Source organism: Equus asinus, chromosome 6 (assembly GCF_041296235.1).
Source record: "Equus asinus isolate D_3611 breed Donkey chromosome 6, EquAss-T2T_v2, whole genome shotgun sequence".
In the NCBI taxonomy this organism is placed as follows: domain Eukaryota; kingdom Metazoa; phylum Chordata; class Mammalia; order Perissodactyla; family Equidae; genus Equus; species Equus asinus.
The window spans coordinates 60,298,117-60,313,665 of record NC_091795.1 but is presented as its reverse complement, the minus strand read 5'-3'; the positions used below and the strand labels follow the sequence as shown (position 1 = coordinate 60,313,665).

Here is a 15,549-nt window from a genome sequence, read left to right as displayed (position 1 = left end):
CAATAAGAAGGTACTCGTGCCTGGACTTAGAACCTCCGACACTGATGAAGAATGGGAGCCACTCTGCTTGTTTCCAGTCAGGCTGGCTGAGTGCAGGGGGTCAGAGAAAGTGTAAATGACAAGGGAGGGTGGGGGTTTGTCCAACACTGACTCCCAGACAATCAATGACAAAGCCCCAGCTAGGCTAGATCTGATTATCTGTGACATGAAAGAATGTTTTCTTCATATGCAACAGCATCAAGCACTACTTGATTTAATTAATCAAACGACTTCTAGTAGCACTTTATATAATGCCCAGTTCTAAGCTAAGCTTTGTGGAGAATTCAAGAACACTGTATCCATCTCTAATGAGTTGAAGATCTGGATTCATATTTGTACTATAAACCTGCCTCATTGGCTTGTATCAGAGGCTCCTCCTTCTTTGCTCTGATTCTAATTTGCTGCCCTAATATAAACTGCTTACTTACAGATTAATACCAGCAAAGACCAGTTATTTCCTATGTCATAACGTATTTATGCTTTAAAAAATAAATTAATTCACTGATACTCTTCACTCTACTTTTTAGTAACAAGTGGGAAATCTGCTCATTGATTCAAAACTACCTAACTATTTAGAAACAAGAGACCGGGTCTCAGTAGCAAGGCAAGTCTCGCTGAGAAACAAGCTGTAATTTATACCACCACTTCAGGCCATATCACGCATTTTGCTGGAAAAAAAACAAAAAATGCCAAACTGCAATTGTGAGCATGCCACTGCCTCCTGAGCTTTTTTGTGATAGAAATAATTTGGCTTAAAATATTCTGTCAAGATCCTAAAATGCAACATTAAAACATGATTGCTCCTATTATACGCCAGTAGTTGCTCTCAAGAACTGGGAAGCTAAGACTTTATACTGGAACAAACTCTTTTTTGTTACAATGCCGTGCCTAGGAGTGCAAGCCTTCATCTAACCTACATGTCTGGGTATCTAAGGAGTTTCACCTTATGGCTTGTTTAAATTATTAACATCAATTCCGCTCAGCAAACTTCCTGTCTTGCTGCTATTGTCTAGCTACCCGGCTTTATAATCTGCAGGTTATTGTTAGTCTTAATGGCCATCCCAGTTTCTTTGGAAAGCTTTGTCAGTGGGTAGAGGTAGGGATGGGAGAGGAAGAAAAAGCACTTGGTATTAAAGGCCAGAAGGAGGCCATTATTATGTACAGCTTGATCCTTGTAAATTAAGTGTGCAATGTTGAATCCTAAACACTTTCGATTCTAGGCTTTGTTTTTCTTTGTCAAAATGCTTTGGTTGGCTCCCTGTGATACATTTAACACCTCTTTTTCTTGTGAGTTTGATCTAAGGATTTCCAAAGAAGCACGATGCCTCTGAGATGAAGAGCTGTGCTGTCACAGGTTACCCCTGACAGGGGACCCGCTTCTGCCTGCCAAATCCGCTCACCTTGCCAAGAAGCTCTGTCTTTTCCTGGAGGCCCTTGAACATCACTTTACTTCTAGTCTTCAAAAACAGAAAATGTAGGCTACAGAAAAGGAGGCCCACTGGGCGTCCCAAAATGTGGACATCCTTACCACATCCCACTCTCTGTTTGCCTCCATCAGTGATACTGGTTGCAGGGATATTTTAAAATTCTTTCAATAGGTAACTATCTGTACTTACAGCTTTTGTGTGTGCCTGAAATAAAACCATATTATTGGAAGGATATGAGTCATGCGCTTCCTGGTAAACCCACTCTGCCTTTTTTGATTTTCTAAACTATTTTGTGGAAATTCCAAATTTCACTTTTCTTAGCAGAGAAACTTATGAGACTAACTTTCTGGGATAGAACTCCAAGTGCTAAAGCTTAAAGGGCTGTGGATGCCTCCAGTTGTGTTTTTTAGGTACTGCAACTACAAGAGACTGTCTGCATTAATGATCTAATTCTACCCATAAAGCCATATGGTATAGATGCATTTTATCAATTAAAAAAATTCTTAACCTAGTATCCATCTTCAGAGGAATACAAAATGTCGGGTTTTTAAAAATTCATTTAATGTAACAAAAATCCTCCTTATCATTAATGTGACTTTTGATTTATTTCATAAGTGGATTTTCAAAAGCACATGTACTTTGCATGATTCCACAGCAACATGGTGTGTTTTATCCTGTTTTTCACATTCACACCTCCCAGTGCACAATGACATCTATTTGAGAAGGGAGAGAGATTTCAGAAGCATAACTGAGTTCCACCAGGACAATTTCCACATCTAATGCACGAATTCTTTAGAGGTCAGTCTTATAAAATCTTCCCTCTCATTTTCCCTGAGGGAAGTGGTTATTTTTGTTGCATTCAGCCCTAAAAAATTCCACTGCAAATTCAGTCCCTGACCCATGCCAAAGAACAGAACACATTCACTCAGATCTCAAGATATTTTCATGGTATGATACATTTCAGATGGAAGCTGTTGCCAGTGCCACCACCAAAAATTGACAAGATATACATTTTCTTTAAATTCATACCTTCTTTCAAGATTTGAAAGTTCAGAATTGTGTTATACAGTGACAACATTGAACGTACATGTAAAAGGAATAAAAGAGATATTTGGTGTTTTGGTCTTAAAATATGAAGATAATAGTTTACTGCCGAATTGGCTATGTCTTGGTTCCCTCAATCTTTATTATTAGAGGCATATTAAATTTACAGTGAGGTCTCACAAACTAAAAGGGTGCATTCCAAATGACAAACTATCCTGCCTAATAAACAAAATCACTGACCTCATCCAAATCCATTTCTATAACAATAAAATAACTTTTATAATAATCTAGTGCTCTCAGAAAAAATACAGGACAATGTCCAAATTAGAGGCATCAGTTTGTAAATTTATAAGGTTGTGCAATAAAAACCAAAGTGAAGTTAGTGAATGTTTCTTTAGGACAAATTATCGATATGTAAATATGCAACAGTCTAATTTGGGGAGAGAAAGCCATGCAATAGATATTCTGAAAAAAAAAAAAAACATTTTGACAACTAATCAATATTTCTCACCTTTCCTGTCATATCTGGTAACAGCATAGATGCCCCAATTTTTGAATCTGATCATATAGTCAGAGTATGTGTCAGCCATTAGGCTAGTTTTCATAGTAGATTTCTGTAACTGTAGAGTACCTTTTAGGGAGATGTCAACAGAGTGCGTGACATTGGTGGCTTACTTGCTAACGTCCTTTCTCCCTAACAAGGGTGCTGATGCAATAAAAACCAAATGGAAGGTCACATATTCCAGCAAATCAGAATGATAAATTTGCAAATTCATAATGATAACAATCTAGTTGAAATCAGTCTGGTGAAAGCTCAGCTGCTACCTGCCCTTGCTTCAGTCAGTAACTGCATTTTCCTTTGGTTCTGTTGACATAATCCCAAAGGCTTAGAGTAATATCTTCAAATATATAAAAATATTCCATGTCCTATTCACTCCCATTTTCTTGATATTCTTTCTTGTGCGATGCCTTGAGAAAACTACCTGTCTTCAGAGGGAGGCCTTAGGTTTAGAATTTGAAATTTAGAATACTAAGTTTGAAAATGGATATGAGGACAGTGTCTTTGTAGGAGAAGAGAAGAATCTGAAAAGGGTACTCTGAGGCCTGAATCACTGTTTCACTTCCCTCATCTTTACAGGCAAAGTTCTGCTGCTTCCTCGCTCTGAAACAATATAGTCGCAAACCCTTCAGAGCACTGTCATTCCAGAGAAGCTCTAGTAAGATGAACAATGAAGGCAAAGGCAGATTACAACTAAGAATAAAATAAGAAATACATCTTCATTGAGAAGAAGTTTTAAAATTAAGGCTTTAAATAATGAATTTGGGTAATAAACACATTTAAATAGCTCTATTTTGTAAACTGCTTTCAGCTATAAGGTAGTTAGATATTCATTTAATTTGGCTTTTCCTAGAGGATGCTTCTGTGCGACTGTTGCATCTGAACTGCCCGATCCCTGAGGTCAGAGGTGTCTTGGCACATGATTAGAAGGGCAGTGCTTCTAACCATGGAGCAGGGAAATGATTGGCCTTCCTGACAGTCTGATCTGGATTTGAGTCCCTGAACAAGATTTATTAGCTCTGGGACTTTATAATGACAACAAAAAAATAATGGTAAATCTTGCTTTAGCACATTTATCCATATGCTAAGAGGTTGATATTCATCTTCTCATTTAGCGATGAAAAATCCAGTGAGAAAGGTACTGCTATTAAACCTATTCAAACAGAAGAGGAAAAAGAGATTCAGGGAAATTAAGTAACTTGCCCAACATGGCATCACTTTTTAGTACCTTATTTATATATTTATATTTGTGAACAGAGTTTATTGTTTGTCTGAACAATATGTAACTAGGTATAAGTAAATAAATATGTATTATTAAATAAAATCTTATGTATACATTCTTAGAACTCTGTCTCTTATTTTATGTAATTTTTCCATGGAAGAACAATATTTGTGCCATGCACCTTTTTCAGAAATAATTTTAAAGTTCCCTATTTAATATTACATTTAGAATTAAAAGCAATAAGAATAGGAGCATTTTCACAACTGTTTGACAATTAGTCACCTGAGAAGTTGTCAGAGTATGCAGAGTCTCTCCAAACTACCAGAAATCATCTTTATTCAGGAAGAAAAGAGATAATACTCTTGAAAATTTATTTTTGAAGAAAATAAAAATAGATCCAGGAGGAATAGATCAAGAGTAACTCACACAATATCTTTCTAGAGATAATAATGATTTTTTTTTAAGTCCTACTGAAGAGAAGTTAGTGAAATATCCAAAATTTTGTGTGTAAACATTATCTAATGAATAACTGAGGCAACTGACTACCAGCTTTCCCAAAGGAATCATCCCAGTTTCTGAGATCGCGGGCAATGCCCCATCCATGTCGTTTCTGTTGCCGTCACAACGGAATAAGACAACAGGGTCACAGCGATCAGGTGAAGGGTTAGAAAATTAAGAACAGATCAAAATACCCGTTGCATTTGCTATTTCTTAAGCATTCCCATTATATATTATTATGAAAAATCGCATTGATTTACATATTAATGTTCTGCATTTCAGCACGTGCCCTTTATGTTCACATACAACAGAATACACTCTGTCACACACATTTAACCTACGTGACTCAGCCATTAAGTGAAAATTTGAGAGTGGGAGCAAAGAGACACAGAATGGAGATAGTCGTTCCCATTGTTCTCTTCAATGCCTTGGATTTTAAATCCTTACCTGTCACTCAGTTGAAATCTATTTTTGTCAGTTTGCCTATCAGTCACAATGGAGAATTTCACCTAGGGTGAGCCATGGCTTTGTCTTTGAACCTTCTTTTTTTTTGTTTTTTTTTTTAATGTTCTCAGGTTCCTGGGCTGGGCATCTACGTGCAAATTTTGAATATCTGTTTGTAGTTTCACTTTAATCTCAGGACCTTTGAACAGGTGGAAAAAAAGACAGAAAGCCATTCTCTATACCAGCACTGTCCAATGGAACAGTCTGCAATGATGGAAATGTTCTTTATCGGAGCAGTCCAATACAATAGTCAGTAGCCATGTATTGAAATGTGGCTAGTGCAATTGAGTAACAGGCTTTTAAAGTTCTATTTAATTTTTATTAATTTCAATAAATAAATAAATAGCTACATGTGGCTAGTAGTTACAGTACTGACCAGCAGTGCTCTATACCATGCCCAAACCATTTCTAGGTGATTGTGAAAGGGAAAATGCTAGAGAAGTAATCTGTCTATTTCTCCATTGTCAAGTCTGTGAATTCCCAATCTTACTTTCTCTGTTTCTGGGTTTGTTTTCTTAACACTACTAAGAACATCTCAAAATCTCTGAGGTTGCATCAACTACTACAAGTCAGAGTGCCTAATTCCTAATAGGACCCTCATTGCCATTTGGATACCCTTTGATTCTTCTCATTTAAAACTCTTGCACTGACCACAGCTGCTATTCTAAATAGCCTCCATATTCAAGGCTCTTACTCCTACTCATTCTCCTTCATGCTCGGAAAATATTCTCTGTCTCATTCACAAGGGGACCCAAGGGCAAATGATATTAGCTCTGTCAATACACACATCGCTATCACCACACATAATTCCTCTCTCTTCTTCCACCCTCCACTCTTCCTGTCAACAAAGATGCCCACACTTTTCCAAAGCTCATACACTGTTCCTGTGACATCTTATTTATCTCCTTCTACCTCATCTGGTCTCTTCTTCTTTAATTAATCCCCTTTCTCTTTTTTTGTCTTCAGTCTTTGTCTACCCACTGACTCTTCCAGTTAAACACTTCTTTCTGGTCCCCTCCACTAATTGCACTTAACACTGTCATAATGATCATGTTTTTCTCACTCATTTCCTCCTACATTCTAGGTTCACTCAATCCAAACCTACTTCTGCCTACTCTCTTGGTTCTTCTCGTAGCTCCTTAATTGCTCATTCTTATTTGATATTCTCCATCATTCCATTCCCTGGAATTGAGCTTTAGGTATCATCAAACGCCAAATTGAGATTAGGTATCATCAACCTATGACCCTCAGGCTAAGTCTAGTCTGCTGACTGTTTTTACACGGCACAAGAACTAAGAATGTTTATTACATTTAAAAATATTTTACATTAAAAACCAAAAGAAGATTAATATTTCACGGCACATGAACATATTATGAAATTCAAATTTCATTGTCCATAAAAAAGTGTCATTGGAACACAGTTCTACTCATTTGTTTGTGTATTATCTATGGCTACTTTTATGCTCCAAGGACAAAGTTGAATAGTTACAACAGAGACTATATGATCTGCAAAGCTTAAAACATTTACCATCTAGCCCTTTACACAAAAAGTTTGTTGAACTCTGCATAAAATGGATCTCAACTTGCTTTTCTTTCAAATCTTTTCCTTCAATCATTATATCTGCTTCCCATCACTTTTACAAAGCGAGGCAAGAATTAACAATTGTTGAATTCCTATTATATGTCAGGCAATATGCCAGCTCTTGATAGGCTACATTATACGTAATCCTTGCCACTAAATGAGGCAGGTAATGCTACTGTAAAATGTGAAATCTGACGCACAGCTTAAATCATTCGTCAGAGTATTGCCTGACATCAGCTAATAATTTACAGAGTGGACTTTCTAGTTGATGGCAGGGAGTCAATACATGTGTACCACACCCATGCTCACTTCCTAGTCACCTTTGTCTCTGCATTGCTCACTAAATCTCAACCCTGACCCTCCTCCCATAAAATGCTTCCCTTCCTTTCCATTCCCTTTGCCATTAGTCTGGTTCAGAAAATAACTACCTCTTGCCTGAATTAGTGTGTTTTCTACTGTACTAACTTTACTGTCTTCTGCCTTACATTCTTCCTGCATGCTGTCATCACTAAATCCTCCAAAGGAGCACTTGGTAACCCTTCTCACTGACACATTCATGTCTCTGTAAGGACCTGTGAAGTGCTGACCAAGTGCTGATCTTGTCATTCTTTTGGGCAAAAGCCCTCCATGGCTGCTCATTGTTCCTCTTATCTCTTCCCCCTTGGAATTCTTTTCCCTTCATTTAAATCTGGTAACTTGAAAAAAAAGAATTTTATTTTCCCCTCCTTGAACTACTTTTTCTTTCATGCTATTTTTATTCTAACAGCCTTGCATGATGATCATCTGTATACACGCTAATCTCCCTACTACAATCTCCTTGAAGGCATAGCCACATCTTATTCTCTTTGGACAGAATTCCTCACAGCATCCAGGCCACAGTGTTTGGGGTAGATTTTGTTAGCTGTCTCCCCAACAGTTATAATCTCCCCTTCTTTGTAGCCAGCAGAACCTCCATTTTATCCATGCACTAAGGAAAGAGACGCCCATCTCCCTCCAGTCGCTTAGTCATGATTGGTCTAAACCAGTCAAGGTAAATGGTTGTTTTAGTCTGCTTGGGATGTTTCAACAAAATGCCATAAACTGGGTGGATTAAACAACAGACATTAATTTCTCATACTTCTGGAGGCTCAGAAATTCAAGATTAGGGTGACGGCACCGTTTGGTTCTTGGTGAAGGCCCTCTTGCTGGCTTGCAGATGGCCACCTTCTTGCTGTATCCTCATATAGCAAAGAGAGCCTGGTCTCTTCCTTTTCTTACAGGGACAGTAATCCCATCATGAGGGCTCCACCCTCATATCTCATCTAAACCTAATTACCTCCAAAAGGCCCCACCTGCAAATACCATCACATTAGGGGTTAGGGCTTCAAAATATGAATGGGGTGGGCCACACAAACACTCAGTCCATAACACTGGCCTACTGAAATATAAAGGAGAGCTTCAGAGAAAAGTTTTCCTTCCCAGTAAAAATTGATGCATGGGAGGGAACACCCTTCTTTGCCTGGAACAGTTTCAAGATCTTGCACCAATGAAGGCAGACACAGTTATCACACTCAAGCTATCAGATGGAAGGATGGAAAGCCTGTTGGTCTCTGATGACTTATTTTAACTGCCGAATTAACCAATCTTACTGCAGTCTTTTTCTAGACATTTTTATTAGGGATAAAAGAAATCCATTACTGTTTAGTCTACTTTTAGCTGTGTCTTCTATTACTTTCAGAGTCATCAGAGTCAGTCTTCAACAAACATGTATTGAAATTTAAATGTATGTGTGCATTTAAAAATATATATGTGTGTGCATATATATATATATTTATATTGCACACTATTCTATATTCAGCTGTGCCATGTGTTTTTATTACTTTGCATTATTACTTAACATTTATTTGCATTATTACTTAACGAAGACATAACATGTCCTTGGAAGCTCTTAGGTGGAAGAAATGTTTGTTGTGTGCACTTTCTCCGCATTAAACACATTATAGATACTAGTATGTGCTTGTTGACTGAATACCCTAATAAATGTTGGATGAGGGGTAAAGATAGGTAGCTAAGGGGAAGGGAAGAAGAATTCTGTTCTGCTTTCTTTGAAGGGCATCGTGTGCAGTAAAAATATAGCAAAACATATCATTCAAATTAGCCAGAAATCAGTCTGGGAAAGAAAGAGAGAGAGAGGGAGGGAGGGAGGAGTAAATGCAAAGAACACTTTGTATGCAAATGATGAACAGGTTGCAGAGGTCAGTCGCCCAATACTGAGGCAGTTTCAGATATAAAAGCAGATGGTAGAGCTTTTGCTTTTTCCTCTTGGCCAGAAAACCCTTGCTAATTGAAGTAGCAACTGAACAAGCTGCTCTTTCATTCTCCCGCGATATTTGTGTTTCACTCAGGTTTCGAATTTCATGTGAAACACCACCACACCTCCTGCTCACTCCTTGCTTCTGGGGACTAAGCCAGTTCCTGCTTTCCTACAGTCCTGCTTCCTTCTTCAGACAACTTCTTCATGAAGATGAACAAACGATAAACTACCACCACCTCTCAGAGAATCTCCCAAGACTGAATAAGATTTCCTGAGAGAACAATAGTGAGGTAACTTGAGTAAAAGCGACACATCCTGAATCAGAAATGGTCTTCTCCTACAAACTGGATGGATGCTAGTCTCGAAAGACTCAAAATGAAATGGGAAAATCATCTTCTTTTTTTTAAAGATTGGCACCTGAGCTAACAACTTGCCAATCTTTTTTTTTTTTTCCTTTTTCTTTTTCTCCCCAAATCCCCCCAGTAGATAGTTGTACATTTTTAGTTGTGGGTCCTTCTAGTTGTGGCATGTGGGACACCGCCTCAACATGGCCTGATGAGCAGTGCCATGTCCGGGCCCAGGATCTGAACTGGTGAATCCCTGGGCCACCAAAGGGGAGCATGTAAACTTAACCACTCGGCCAAGGGGCTGGCCCTGAGGGAAGGTCATTTTTAAGAGTGTATTCTTGACCATAAAATGGGATACCCTTAGAGCCAATCAGAGAAGTTTTTTGTTTCCTTGTTTATTTCATGAATCATGAAATTGGAATAGAATTAATGTTACCAGCAGTAATTCTACCGTCTGTCTATCTTGGACTATATCGTTTAGAACTTTCTCATAGCCATTTCCATAAGACTGTATTTTTTTTCCTTCCTGCAGTTCAGATTCTTTTTTCCAGAAATGGAAACAGCATTCAAAGAGCTGAGAAATTTGCTAACCCAGCTTGCCCACATATTTATATCTCTGTCAGGATACAGTATTGTATTTACCAAGATTAAATTATCTGCTGTCAAAACTCAATGAAAATCATGGTGTACCAAGCCACACTTTAGAAATGTAGGCATCTATTTCAAAATGCAAATCACATAGTAAGATACCTGCATCTACAGGGTTATACTGTACAAAATGGAAATAATCTGAAATATTGGGCATTTCACAGACAGGAAAGACCAAAGTTGCTGAGTTCAGGAGAGAATGCTGGATACTAGATGTTGAAGTTACAGTCAGTAGAAATGGGTTCAAGTTCCACATCTGCCATTCACCAGCTGTGCCTTCTTAACACAAGTCACTTAACAAGTCATCTGTAAAATGCGGGTAATTCCTGCTCTGCTTGCCTCATTTATGATGAACAAATGAAAACAGGTATGTGAAAACATTTTCCAAACTGTAGGAAGATAGGCAAATAAATGGAGGAAACTTTGAAAGTGGGCATTTTTCAATTCATCAAAAACTTTAATTTCTACTCTAAGAATCACATAATTATGTGTTCCTTGCTAGAATCACATAATTTTAGAAGTATAAGGAAACTTGAAACTCACGCAGTCAAGCTCCCTTATTTTCCAGATAAAGATCACAGAGCTAGAAAATGTTAATGACCTACCTAAGCTTAAAAAATAAAAGAAAAAATATTTGAGAAAGAAGTCTAGATGAGAACTTATTTTTCCTAAATCTTACTTCATTGTTATTCCTACTGAACCACTCCTCTGTCTTTTAAATGTAGAAGTGTTTACTAGAATTTACTGCTTTAAAAATAATCTTACAGTGATACAGAACTTTTCTAGTTCTAAGGCGTATTTTCAAACTAAAATTACATTTTGTTTTTATTATATCCTAGATGGGTTTCATGACAGATATTAGTTTCATTTGAAAGAAGGAATTTTCAGAACAGCCATGGAATCAATGGTTTGTACTTAGCCTGGTATTCTTTCCACCTTTCAGTTATCTCCATCATATTTTGATTACAAGGAATTCTGTTGTTTTTAATAGTGCTGCATACTATATATTTGAAAAAGTAGGACAGAGTAAAATTAATTTTGCTGGGGGAGTCTTGTGATACCCTTTGCGATGTCTGGAGATACCCAAGGGTATCTCAAAACTAGGATGAAGAATGCCTATCCTAGATTATTCTATCTCCCAAAGTAATTTGTCTCTTAATAACAATCATAATTACCTTCTACAGGATCCAGACTCTACCCTCTCTACCAAGCAAACTGTTCACTGTGGTTACAATCTCCAAGGTAAAAGACTTCTCAACTCTGTGCAGCTAGAAGCAGACTTTCATTCTCCAAATCCATTCTGGAAAAACACACGGGTGATAACTTCCAAGCTTTTATATGAATATTTAAACGCAGTTTCACTTTCAAAGACTAATTATTACAGAAAAGCCTAGTTAAGCGAGCCATTCTTTGCTAAAGACATGAAAGTAAAAAGCATAAATACATACTAGACCTGCTTAAATCAGCATTTGGAAGTATCCAATGTACCTAAAAGATTCCAAGCAACCCTTTGGTACCCACTTGTCCTCTTTGCACCAATCCTTTCTCCCCTCTACCTGCCCCTACCACCAGCAATCCAGAACTATGTTTCCTCCATGAGGATGCTCAATCAGCGAAGGGTCTAGTGTCATTTATATAGCAGCTCTAGATGCATACTTTCCTTCGGAAAAGAGGAAAAGAGAAATTTTCCTAATTCACTGTTATCCTGGCTAGTAATAAAACTTCGGTCACCAAGAAGCCGTGGATAAAGCCTGGATGAAATGGTTTGCATTCTCCGGAATGGAAGCTGCCAAAACTCATTAAAACTCTATTAGGGACGTTCAATACATAATAATCATAAAATAAAAAATTATTACAATTAAAATGAAGAAAATTCTTTTCTGATTGAAAATGCAATCAAGGGGATCCCAGAACGTCCATTATCATATCACACCAGACTGACTGTGGCATCTTCTAAGATGTACAGCCGGAAACACCACAGAGAAGTTTCCTGTCCTTCCACCTGGGGCTCTAACTTCCTACTATGCAAGAAAATGGATTCCCTTCCCTTCTTCCCAGGGTGTAACTAGAAGTTAACTGAGGTAGAAGAGCCCTAGGGTTTTATATCTCACTTTGCTTGATTTGCTTGTCAATATAACAGACCCAGAGGAAGATAACTAGGAGTGGGATTTATTTTACATGATTCACTAGAGACAGCTACAGCAAAACGTCAAGCAATGAATCTTTGCTTCCAGCCTGTCCCAGAATAGGTCCTGGGAACACCTTCTGACTCTACTTGAACTGGGGAAAGTGGACTTTTTCTGAGCTGACTCACAAATGCTGAATGCAAATGGCAGGTTACTGCTTAAGCACAGATGTCATTTCATTGTGTCAACTTGGAAATGATCAGCACAATCTGGCAAATGCAATTTTTCTCATATTATGAGTGTATTTGGGCAGGTGCTATACTTCACTGAGGTCATATATTATTTTTATATATTTTTTCCCCCATACCAGAGGAGGAAAAAGATTCTCAAACATATATTGAGAAAGATTGTTCCTAAGATTTAGTGGGGAATAAAATAGGTTAAAAAATATTTTATCAGTAATCAGAACATGGGTGATTCCTATCCCTGGGGGCATTAGGCCTACATATGCTCTAACCCTCCATTAAATCCAGAAGAAGGAAAAATGGCATTAAGGAAAAATCTGGAAAAGATTTTCTAAAATAGATCTCCCAACGGCTTCTTCTGTGGCCACAATGCATTCTGTTGTCATTTGCATATTGCTCTGTTTGGCTACAGACCTTGTTACTTACTTCCATTGTCATTACAGAAAGTTGCCTTGGTTACTCAAAGTAGGCTGTCATTGGATGTATGTATAGGCTATGCCTATACATAAAGTAACACCTCACAGTCTGCAGGGCCACTCTGGGTTCCAATGGCTAGCTTTAAAACAACATAATTACGTCAGTAGTATTGGTGGCTCTTTTGTCCTGCTAAAAGGTTAAGATCAGACACGGTGAAGAAAATAACTCCAGTATTAGGAGTTGCAGCTTGGAAATAAGCAACAAATTGCAGTTCTAGGTAGGCTACTGGGCAGTATGATTAATAGATGTGTGTCTCTGAACTTTGCTGGTTGCCTCTGTATTAAATGATAAAACCTAAATGTGTGAGGAAAGACAGAGCCATATCCTTAGGGCATAGCACACATGGAAAGCTTTGGGTAGCCGATCACGTGCTAAGTTCTGGAACATAAAGAAGTATAAGACATGGTCACTGCTTCAAGGAGCTCCAAGATCTACTTGGGGAAAACCACAGTAAACAAAATGGAAGACTATATGAACACAAGCATGCATGTTAAATATAGTGTCATAAGTGCTACAGCAGCTCCGACAGAGGCAGAGAGCCTGATATGTAAAGCAGTTGGAAAAAGCCTGACTTCTAGTAAATTACTACGTAAGTACAGCTATAATAATAATTATAATTATATATCATCTTTATATTATTATATATTACATAATATTGTAAACATAATATTATTACTGAAAACTAATTATGTGCTGTCTTTTCCATAATAGATTCATCATATTACAGATTAAAATGATTACCATAAATTTGCAGATTAAAAATTGAAGATCAAGATTAAATACCTTATAAAAGGTCTCATTGCTAGTAAGTTAGTAGAGCTTGGATTTGAATCTGTGTCGAGATTTCAAAGATCACATTAGATCACATGACTAAAGAGATCAAAGAAGGATTTACAGAAGAAGTGACACTTCAACTCTTCGTGAATTTTCAGGATTTGCTTGGCATTTCAGGCAGGGATGTCAATATCAGCAAAGGCAACAAGACACAGATTTGGATGGCATATAATGAGCATGAGGAGATGGGTGACTAGAGAGGAGGAAGGCTGAAGGGTTGAAGAGAGAGTCAAGGTTCCAGGTGAGACAGGGCCAGAATCTACTAAGAGATGAGATGCTGAGGGTATGTGTAACCACTGAAGGTTTCAAATCTGACGAATCTAGTTTTCTGAAACCAAATCTGACTATAGTTTGCTGGTTTTTTAAAGAAAATACAAGAGTAAAACTGATTATATCTCTGCCCTCATGGAGTGAAGAGAGACAATGAATAAGATAAATACCAAAATATGTAATTTGATAGATGTTGATTCACTTTAAAGGGGAAAATAAGGCAGGGAAGAGGGATAAGGAGTATCTGGTGAGTGATATGTAATTTTATAGAGGACGGCCAGGAAAGACCTCATTGAGAAGGTGACATTTGAACAAAGAGTCATTGTCCTTCAGTTTTCCTACTGCATTAATGTTCCCGCCCTCTAATATGGTTGGGATCATCACATACAAAAATCTAGTATTTCCTTTAAGAGTTATTTTCCCTTTGAGCCCATATTTTTGACTTAAGAAAGCACATGTATATAATTTTCAACTATCATGATCTTTATATATAAGCTTATACAATGCTTTTATAAGCGTTCAAACAAAATTTTTCATTTGTTTTTGATGTAAGAAGTTTAAAGTTCATCCTTTATGGTGTAGGGGAAAAAATGAATAAAAACTGGTTTAACATGATTCCATTTCACCCCAACTCTTCATCAAGGATACTCTCTCTCTTTTACTGTTTTTTTTTTTTTTTCTTACAGGCACTTCATCTAGTTTTTACAGAATCCAAACACAGAGAATATCACTGAATTTCTAGATCTTCTGATTTTTCTATATTTGTACCTTTTCTTCTACAGAATTCTTGAATTTGTTTTTTCATTATAACATCATAGAAGATTATATATCACTTAAAGAACCTAAGAAATTTAAAGAATGACAACCCTTATGAGTAAGACAATGTAGATAGTTTGTCTCAAGGGTCCTTAATTTATAGATTAGCTACTTAAATATACACTTTGTAGTAAATGGAATATTAGCCCTCTGTATTTCTCTGTTTCCATTTATTCTTCCTTTTTTTTCTAATCAGCTTATTTAAAAAGAAAGGTTTAGGTTTGAATAACCAGAGTTGTATGTATATCTTATATCTTTTAAAAATGAAAAAATTTATAAACTCTCCAATGACATGAAACATTTAACAAACTTATTTTAGTGTAACATGAAATTCACCAATGTCATTTTAATTGAGACAACTGGCATTTGTTCTTTCCAGCAGTAGCTGGGGAAGACAGAAAAACAGTGTGTGTTTCCCAAGAGTCTAATAGGAAAAGAATGGGGTTGTGCGTTTTGTCCAAGACTCCCACTCCATGGAAACAACAAATTGTCTGTACAAACTGTTCTGGACTTTTGTATTTTAAAAACCAATTATTCTAAGTGTAGTTTCAGGTGGAAGAAACAGGAAAGATCCCATAGAGAGACAAAACAGTTCTATATTACTTTGGTCTTAAAATG

General features: G+C 37.2%; 1 protein-coding gene across 29 annotated transcripts in view; it reads right to left on the bottom strand.

Annotated features, from left to right (window-relative positions):
- The window catches only part of NRXN1 (neurexin 1), a 1,069,254-nt gene that overhangs the window by 467,999 nt on the left and 585,706 nt on the right, over positions 1-15,549 (bottom strand). The gene's annotated exons all lie outside the window — the stretch shown is intronic.